The sequence below is a fragment of the Babylonia areolata genome, chromosome 8 (assembly GCF_041734735.1).
Source record: "Babylonia areolata isolate BAREFJ2019XMU chromosome 8, ASM4173473v1, whole genome shotgun sequence".
Classification (NCBI taxonomy): domain Eukaryota; kingdom Metazoa; phylum Mollusca; class Gastropoda; order Neogastropoda; family Buccinidae; genus Babylonia; species Babylonia areolata.
In genome coordinates, this window is record NC_134883.1 from 34,946,766 (window position 1) to 34,956,765 (window position 10,000).

At 43.7% G+C, this 10,000-nt stretch overlaps 1 long non-coding RNA gene across 2 annotated transcripts in view; it reads left to right on the plus strand.

Annotated features, from left to right (window-relative positions):
- Positions 1–10,000, plus strand: part of LOC143284757 (uncharacterized) — a 267,105-nt gene that overhangs the window by 148,707 nt on the left and 108,398 nt on the right. The window lies entirely within an intron of this gene.

Consider the following 10,000-nt stretch of genomic DNA (forward strand, 5'->3'; position numbering starts at 1 on the left):
TGTGTGTGTGTGTGTGTGTGTGTGTGTGTGTGTGTGTGTGTGTGTGTGTGTGTGTGTGTGTGTGTGAGACAGAGAGAGGAAGAGAGGGATCTGATATCAGTTAAAAAAAAAAAAAAGATTGATAACCCCCTGAAACGGTGTATCAACTGTTAAAGGATCGGAGAGAGAGAGAGAGAGAGAGATAGTGCGTACCACTAACAGAGTGAATGAGTTGTATTTCCTCACAATCCACTTTAGTCCCGAACGCGAATTGACAGAAATAACAAGGTCGATGAAGCTTCAGGTATCGATACCATTCCAGAGATTCCTTCCTGTCTTCCGGATGTGTTCACTTTGTTGTTGGCAGTCTTTGTCACCCTCCATGTCTCTGTACCACACAGCAACACGATGGAATTGATAGACCAGTTTTTTTGTTGTTGTTTTTTTGTTTGTTTGTTTGTTTTTTATTTCGACAGCCGCTCTGTACTTGAACTGTATGAGGGCTGCTCTGTCCTTGCTAATCCCTGCGTCGAAATCTGCATCTGTGCCTCCCTGCCTGGCAGTGGTGCTTCCAAGATATGTGAATGATTCCACTCCTTCCCGCAACGCCCTGCCTTCCAGTGCGACTGGCTCAGCACTGGCTGCATTAATTCTCATGATCTTCTCATCGTTGCCCTTGTGGATGTCGAGGCCAACTTTGGATGTGATGTCTGCTGGTACTGCAGTATTATCCTGTTTGTACTGCTGGTTGTGGGACAACAGGGAAGTGTGTTCTGCAAAGTCCAGGTCATCCAGCTGCTGCCATAGTGTCCATTAGATTCCGTTTCTTTTCTGTTTTGTGGATGTTTTCGAAGTCTAATCAGTGACGAGTAGGAAGAGGAAAGGAGACAGAAGGTATACTTGCCTGACACCAGTCTTGACCGGGAACTGCTTGGTGAAGTGGAAAAGAGACCACAGTGTTATTTTGAAGGTGGTCGCACATTCTGTAAGGTCGCCAGTACACTGCTCATGGCCAAGCGCAGTTTTCTTTGACGGAATCTAAACTGACAACGATTGCGAGAGCGACAAAAACCAGCAACAGTAACACTGCCTTTGAACTGAGAACACAGGAACCAACAATTCGGAAATGTAGGGATACTAGAGGATCAGCCACTTACCTTTCCCAAAAAGCAAATGACTATTTCCAGCTTTGTGATAATTCATATATCGCCCATGTCTAGGTTTGATCCAGCTACCCACTGCTTCTACGTTTAGCCGCCAAGGCAAGGCAAAGCAAGGCAAGGCAAAGCAAGGCAAGGCAAAGCAAGGCAAGGCAAAGCAGGGCAAGGCAAAGCAGGGCAAGGCAAAGCAGGGCAAGGCAAAGCAAGGCAAAGCAAGGCAAGGCAAAGCAAGGCAAGGCAAAGCAAGGCAAGGCAAAGCAAGGCAAAGCAGGGCAAGACGTTTATTGCACGTGCCCCCGGGGGGCACTGAAACAGCACACACACACACACACATCTTTCACATGCACCATATAACTAAAACGTGATCTCAAAAACACACACACATCTTTCACATGCACCATATAACTAAAACGTGATCTCAAAAACACACACACATCTTTCACATGCACCATATAACTAAAACGTGATCTCAAAAACACACACACACATCTTTCACATGCACCATATAACTAAAACGTGATCTCAAAAACACACACACATCTTTCACATGCACCATATAACTAAAACGTGATCTCAAAAACACACACACACATCTTTCACATGCACCATATAACTAAAACGTGATCTCAAAAACACAAAAAAGCTAACTCTAGCAAACAAGCAAATGCAAATCAATAAGTCAACTTTTATTAGTAACTGAATAATATCGCAAACAACCATATACAAATCAAATATATATATATATATATATATATATATATATATATATATATATATGTAACAATGGATACAATTTCATTGAATATAGGCGGGTTCTACAGTATGTAGACAAACATTTTTGTCTGATGTGTTTTGGGGTTGTTGTTTTTGTTTGTTTGTTTTTTAATGAGCACAGAAACAAACCATGAATTTCATCAGCAATGTCGTTTGTGGAACATTTTCCTCATTTTGTTTTTATTTCTGGGTAAATGGTCAAAACGCTGTACATCAGCAGGCAGTGCATTGCATTATTGGTTGCTCTACACTATACAAATTCAGTCACACAATTATTTTGTTGTCACAGCTGCTGGTGTGTTTCAGGAGGAATCAGTGCTCAGAGTGACAGACGATTGCATCGCTTTGTAATGTCCGTTTTAAGTCCTTAACTTAGCGAGAGATTGGCTGTAAAATCGCCCTCACCAGTTTTCAGCTCCATCTTTTTCAAGGATAATCGTGTCTGTCTGTCTCTCCCTCTCTCTTACCCTCTGTCTGTCTAGTTCTGTCTCTGTCTACGCCTATATATCTCTGTCTCAGTTTCTCTGTCTCTGTCTCTTCAATGTTTTCTCTGTCTGTCGTTTTCTCCATGTCTGTCTGTCTGTAGCTTTGTCTCTGTTTCTCTCCCTCCATCCCTGCCTCCCTCCCTCCCTCTCCCTCTCTCTTTGTCTCTCTCTGTCTCCCTCTGTCTCTGTCTGTCTCTCTGTCTCTGTCTGTCTGTCTGTCTGTCTGTCTGTCTGTCTGTCTGTCTCTCTCTCTCTCTCTCTCTCTCTCTCTCTCTCTCTCTCTCTCTCTCTCACCCACTGCCTGTCTGCTTCTGTCTTTCTCTACGTCAGAATATATTTCTATCCGGTTCTCTGTCTCTTAGATGTTTCCCCATGTTTTTCTGTCTCTGTCTTTGTCTCCGTTTCGCTCTGTCTGTCTGTCTGTTTGTTTCTCTCTCTCGCTCTCTCTCTCCCTCCCTCCCTCACCCCGCTCTCTCTCTTCTCTCTCTTGTTCTCTCTCTATCTCTCTGTCTCTCTCTCTCTCCCTCTCCCTCTCCCCTCCCTACCCCTTCCCTCCGTGCCTCCCGTGGCCGACACACTGCCTCATTGTAGTGCTGTCCTATCTGAAGGCAGGATCTGAGAGGGGTGAGGGGTGAGGGGCAGGGCACGAGCATGAAGTGGAGATCAGAATGCACGCGCTTTGTGCTGCTGATGATCATCTTTGGGCTGAGACCAGTACTGGAACAACAGCGGTGGGTCTTGGAGTGGAAAAAAAAGCTGTAATTAATCTCGTAATTTGAGCCTATACACGGCGATTGCGCGAGGGTGTGTGACATCAACACACACACACACACACACACACACACACACACACACACACACACACACACACACACACACACACCGTCTAAAATCACTTTAGTGAACAGACGTTAGATTATTGACCAACACACACACACACACACACACACACACACACACACACCGTCTAAAATCACTTTAGTGAACAGACGTTAGATTATTGACCAACACACACACACACACACACACACACACACACACACACACACACACACACACACACACACACACACACACACACATCGAGAACGAAAAAACGTCGGTGTTTGGTTTTTCTTCAGCCTTGACAAATATCTCGGATTACGTGGGAAAACGATGACAGCAGAAACTGCAGTGAGCTCGTGGCATGACCGTGCAGACCCAAACTTTACTTTTTACATCAAGTTGTGTGCCGGAATGCATGCGTTTGTTTTGGGGAAATAACGTACCTTATATCTTTCTGTGCCAAAGTTTATTCGTTTATTTAGTAACGTTTTACAGTCAAACAGGAAAAACAACCGTTCAAGTCTTTATTTACTTCGTCCAATCTGTCCAAAATAAACACAAATTAGTTTCAGTTTTTTAGTTTCGCTAGGAATTTGTTGAGAGTACAGCTGATAGTTCTCTACCCAGCAGTTGTGCTGAAGAAGCCGGCCGGATCGCCGACGAAAGCTACGCAAGTGAGTAGCCTTCTTTGACTGAGAGATCGGTTTAACTTGGTAGTCATTATAAAGAATGTGTTCTTTTTTTTCTAAATCTTCATGTAAGGGACCACGTTAAAAACTAGTCATCTGTTGGTCTGCGTTCCAGGGACCGCACAGCAAGACTGTAGAACAGGAAGAGAGAGGCAGAGACAGACGGCTGAAGGGGGGAGGGGAGCGGTGAATCTAAATGCTTACGGGTTCAACCATCTCTTTACACATCATACACGTCGGTGACTGATATGACACGGGAGGATACATGCCCTCCTCCTCCTCCTCCCTTCCTCTCCCTCCTTCCCCCACCAACCCCCGCCCCATTACCCACAGGAGGAAAAATAACAACAACAGAAAAAACCACACAACGGAAAGCTGTATTTCAAGCTGGCCAGACATGAAGATGACCATGTCGGTGCAGCCCAAATACATCAAACACGTACAAAGCGAGCCCAGCCGCTGAAGACCGAGCCTTACAGTGATGCTGCTCTGACCGAAAGGCAAGAATCGCCCTCCTCCTCCTCCTCCTCCTCCTCCTCCTTCTTCTTCTTCTTCTTCTTCTTCTTCTTCTTCTTCTTCTTCTCCTTCTCCCCCTCCTCCTCCTTCTTCTTCTTCTTCTTCTCCTCCTCCTTCTTCTCCTCCTCCTCCTCCTCCTTCTGCTTCTTCTTCTTCTCCATCTTCTTCTTCTCCTACTGCTTCTTCTCCTTCTGCTTCTGCTTCTTCTCCTTCTGCTTCTTCTCCTTCTCCTTCTGCTTCTTCTCCCTCAACTGTGTGAAGAGTTACTGGGATGACGCACAGAACTGTCCAGCAGATTTCTCCATTGACGCCTGTCGGTTCTGTGTCAAAGCTTGGGCCTCCGCAAATGTTTGGGTTTTTTTTTTCTTCTGTACATTCTGCAGTGTTGTTTGTCCATCGTTTCTTTCTGCAACCCCCCCCCCCCCCCCCCCCCCCCCCCCCCTCCCCGTCCCCCCCCCCCTCCCACCCCAGTCTTCCTCCCTGAACAGTTCTACGAATGATTGTTTCAGCAAGGCCATTGAACATGTATAAGGGGTTTTGCCAAGAATCTTCCCGTAGGTATACTGCAACATTGTCAGTCCATCGCTTCGTCTTTTTTTTTTTCAGTTTTCCCTTCCGTTTCTCTCCCTCAACAGTTCTTTAAACATGTATTAGGGGTTTTGTTCAGAGTCTCAGTCCCCGCCGTATGCTCTGACCACGCTGTTCTTTTGGTCCTGGGATTTCTGGCCAAGTGCTCTGCTTGGATCTCACGCTTTCCTGGTGACACAGACAGGCAGGCCAGATGTGTGATGTGTCAGGACTGTGTTGGCTCTCGTGTTTGGTCGCGTGCGCAGTCGGTGGTGCGCGCGCGCGCAAACACACACACACACACACACACACACATAAAAGTGTGCTCTCTTTCGCGATCGCGCGCGCGCGCACGCACACACTCACACTCACACACACACACACACACACACACACACACACACACACACACACATTCACACACACACACACACAAGCGCTCTCTTTCGCGCGCGCAGACACACACACACACACACACACACACACACACACACACAAAACACATAAAAGTGTGCTCTCTTTCGCGCACGCGCGCGCGCAAACACACACACACACACACACACACACACACGCACACAGTTGGATGGATGGATGGATGGGTAGACAGGTGGATGGAAGGATGCATATTGTCTGCATTTGTGTGTGTGTATGTGGAGAGAGAGAGAGAGAGAGAGAGAGAGAGAGAGAGAGAGACAAGACAAGACAAGACAAGACAATGGTTTATTTGTTAGGCCTCCGGCCCATAACAAAGGAGTGGGCCACTAACAAAAATATTACATAATGAATCAAATAGTGTGAATAATATATCAATGCGCATGTGACTTGCAAGCTCTCTCTCTCTCTCTCTCTCTCTCTCTCTCTCTCTCTCTCTCATTATCTCTCTCTCTCTCCTCTCCCTTCCCTCAAACACATGCACGCACGTATATACACACCCACATGCACGCTCGCGCGCTAAACACACAGATCCAGCGATCTGGGTAAAGTGAAATGCTGACAAGCTAACAAAACTTACAAAAAATTAATTACAAATTGCAAGAATCGGAAAAAAAGGGGGATGGGGGGTTGACGTATACGCCACAGGGTAACAAAATGCATATCTATATTCATCCACTCGTGTCCAAGTACAAAAGCTCCGCTCTCACGCCAAAAGCCTTGCATACAAAAAACGATAACTTCGCAACTAAAGATTCCGACACACAGGACATCAAAGCGGCAAATTTGAACAAGGTTGGATTTCTGTGATATTTGGCAGGTAAATGTTCTTCTCTTAGAGTCTGATAAACTGGACAAACCAAAAGAAAGTGATATTCTGTTTCAAGGGCTGTGTGACAAAAACTACACATTCTCTTATCACCAGGAACAGGATTATACTGTAAAAAGCGACAATTCAAATCTGACATACCCATTCGAAATCGTGAAAGTAGACGGCGTACAAAAAAGTTTTTCACGACCAGTAAGTACGGAGATGTTGTAAGTGATTGGTTGTAAACAGAATACACTCGATAGAATTCATGTGACAGCAGTGAGGAATGCCAGCTTTGCTTTGCACAATCAATTAACCGTTGCTTAAAACAACGAATAAACACACATTCATTACCAACACCTTGTGCCTCCCACACATAACCAAAGCCGTACATGTACAAAACATTTCTAATAGTACAAGCCCATGTGATATAATTTTGTGTTTGCAGATGTAGTAACATATTGTATGCTTTCTTGGGGAATCGATCATTGCTTAATTTTAGTAGACCTAACCAAAACTTAATACATTTAACATAAGTCATCACATAGAGTGGAAATCTACCAGTTTCACCATAAACCAAATGTCTAGGAGCTTTTGAATGTACGCCTAAAAACTTTTTTAAAGCGAAAAGATGTACACCTTCGATTAATTCAAGATTTTTTGTAACTCCCCATATTTCAGCTCCATATGTCAACACAGGTTGTATCTGACAGTCAAACATTTTAAAAAAGATACCAGGGGAATGTTCTCCAATCGCCCAAAGTGTTCTAATGATAGCAACGACTCCTTTTCTGGCACGACTTGCAAGATCTTCTAATGTTGCTGTAAAACTAAGGCGGGTTGACAAAAAGATACCTAAGTACTTATATACATTTACAATTTTCAAAAGTTCATTTCCATAGAACCATCTCTCGTTCGCACCAAGGTAGCCACCATTTCTAAACACCACCACATTAGATTTTTCTAAATTGACAATTAAATCAAGTCGCTTTGCTGTGTCATACAATATATTCAGCTGAGTTTGAAGACCTATTGGGGTATCGGATAGCAGAGCTACATCATCAGCAAAAAGTAAGATCAAGAGCTGGACAAAATCAGGAGAAAGCTGGATGCCATGCATGCCACCCGCAAGCACATCTGAGGTCAATTCGTTAATAAATAAAGAAAAAAGTAATGGAGAACATACTTCACCTTGTTTGAGGCCACGAGGGCACATAAAACTGTCTGTGAAATCACCACCAACTCGTACTTTTGCTTTAACTATTTCATACATACTTTTCAGAGCCTGCAGTATTTTACCATTTAAACCATTCTTTTTTAAAATTACCCATAATTTATTCCTGGAAACACTATCAAAAGCTTTTTTAAAATCAATAAACGCGACATATAATTTTCTGTGTCTAAGCAACTGCTTTTGTACCATGGCATACAATGTGAACACGTGGTCAGTTGTACTGTGTTCTGCTCTAAAACCCGCCTGCTCTTCCCCAATCAGACCATGCACATCAATCCAATTACTGATACGTTTGTTCAGAACAAAACTGTATATCTTGCTACATATATTCAAAAGTGAAATGCCTCGAAAATTATCTGGATTATTTGCGTCGCCCTTTTTGTGTAGGGGCTGCATGACTGCAAGAGACCATTCTTGAGGGAACAAACCATTGTCAAATATGTGGTTGAAGAATTTAACCAGAAAAGGCATAATGCAGTCCACACTGTTTTTGTAAAATTCGCCTATGATGCCATCAGGACCTGCCGCTTTATTGCTTTTCAGAGCTCTGATCGCAATCCGTATTTCAGACTCGGAGATACTACAGTTCAGTAAATCAGATGGTGCGTTAACATACATCACAGCGGGTTCAGCAATGGATTCATTCACATCAGTGGAGTCAGAACTAAACACAGCTTTAAAATGGTTAAACCACTGCTCTTTTGAAATACTGGTCTGACAAGACGAGCGCGGTCTGACTGAACGAATGGTGTTCCAAAATTTCTTTGAGTCATTTAAATTATTTTGTAAATCATGAATAAAATTGACTTTATAATTCCGTTTCTTTCGTCTTAGTAACTCCTTATATTCACGTCTTTTTTGTATGTAATTCAGTCTGACTTCTTCTCTGTTTGATCTGTTAACCTTTCTCAAATGTTGTCTTAATACCGTTCTACTTTGCCTGCATTCCAAGTCAAACCAAACTCGTCTCTTCTCAGCGCCGACAGAAACAGTTTTCAACATACATTCGCCCGCAACTTCAAAACATTCATTAAATTTTTCAAGAGCAAGATCAATATCACATTCAATCAAGTGTGAAGCTTCATCAATAAGAGCAGCGATATGGTCTGAACACATGACATCACAATATGAATTACTTTTCTCAGGGTCCCATTTATATTTGGAAAACGAAAAAGATGACTGATTGTCAGAAGCAGCATCAGTCTGAAACTGAGCACATGAAAGTGACAACTCGACAGCTGCGTGCTTGGATTCAACCATAGGTAAAATCTTGAACTGCCTACACTTACTCAGCAAACAATGAGAAATGACGAAAACGTCGATCACACTACAACCATTCGGGGACACATATGTAAAATCACTCGAAAAATTGAATTGTTTAAGGCCATTGACAATGGATAAGAGGAATTCATCACATACATTCAGCAGGTATCTTCCAAATGGATTAATTACGTCATCCTTTGATGATCTCGCATTGTAACCAGCGTCGTCATCAACACATTCATTCGTATTGTCCATGTCATATATGCCATCAATGGGATCACTGGACATACATGGATTCCTGGAAGCGGTTCTTGAATTAAGGTCGCCACACACAATAATGGGTACCTCACCATAACGACTATTAATATCCAGCATGCAGTCTTCAAGCATCGTTACACCATTCTAGATATCAGTATCTTCGTAATATTTTGACTTCTCAGGTGGCAAGTACGCACCAATAAATACACAGTCCTTGTCCAGACAAAACAATGTGCTTGAAATTTTTAGGGCAATAATGTTGTCTAACTCTAAAGGCACTTGCTCTACGTATTTACTCAAATCTTTTCTGACCAGAACTACTATGCCACCACACAGACGACCATGCATACTGTCTGAGACTTTCACGCCGGGGCAAACAAAAATATCATGGGTGGGGAATAGAGTTTTGGGGACTGAATCAGTAAATGTTTCAACCAGTAAAGCAAAATGATATTTGCCTATCCAAGATGCAATGTCTATTTCATTTAACATTGACCACAAACCTTCTACATTAAGGGTACAAAAGGATAATAAAGAAATAGACTTTAGGGAACAATCACTTACGTTAATATTACTCACCCCCAAATCATCATCACAAAAATTATCTGTTTCGGGGCTTTGGCCTGACTCTCAGCTAACTGCATTACTGATTGTACTGTTCACTGTGGGCTCACATACACTGTCACTGACAGCAGTGCTTGATCTGGTCCACTTGTCCGTTATTTTGCTCTGCTTGGCAAAGGACTGTGACCGGGTCATCCGTGGCGAGTCCTGCCCCACTCGCGATGCCTCAAGGTCACTGGGACTTCGGCGACCACGTCCTCTTCCGTGACCACGGTTACCCATGCTGGAACCCGGGCTACGTACATCCTGGGTCGGTGTCGCGGGTGGTGAGCCTCGTCCAAACCCGGCCGGCCTCTGAGCCCTCAAAGTGTTGCCTGGATCCTGCCTGCCACCCGTCTCTGAGTCACTCCCCTTTCTCCAGCAGTCCGTTTGACACAGAGGAT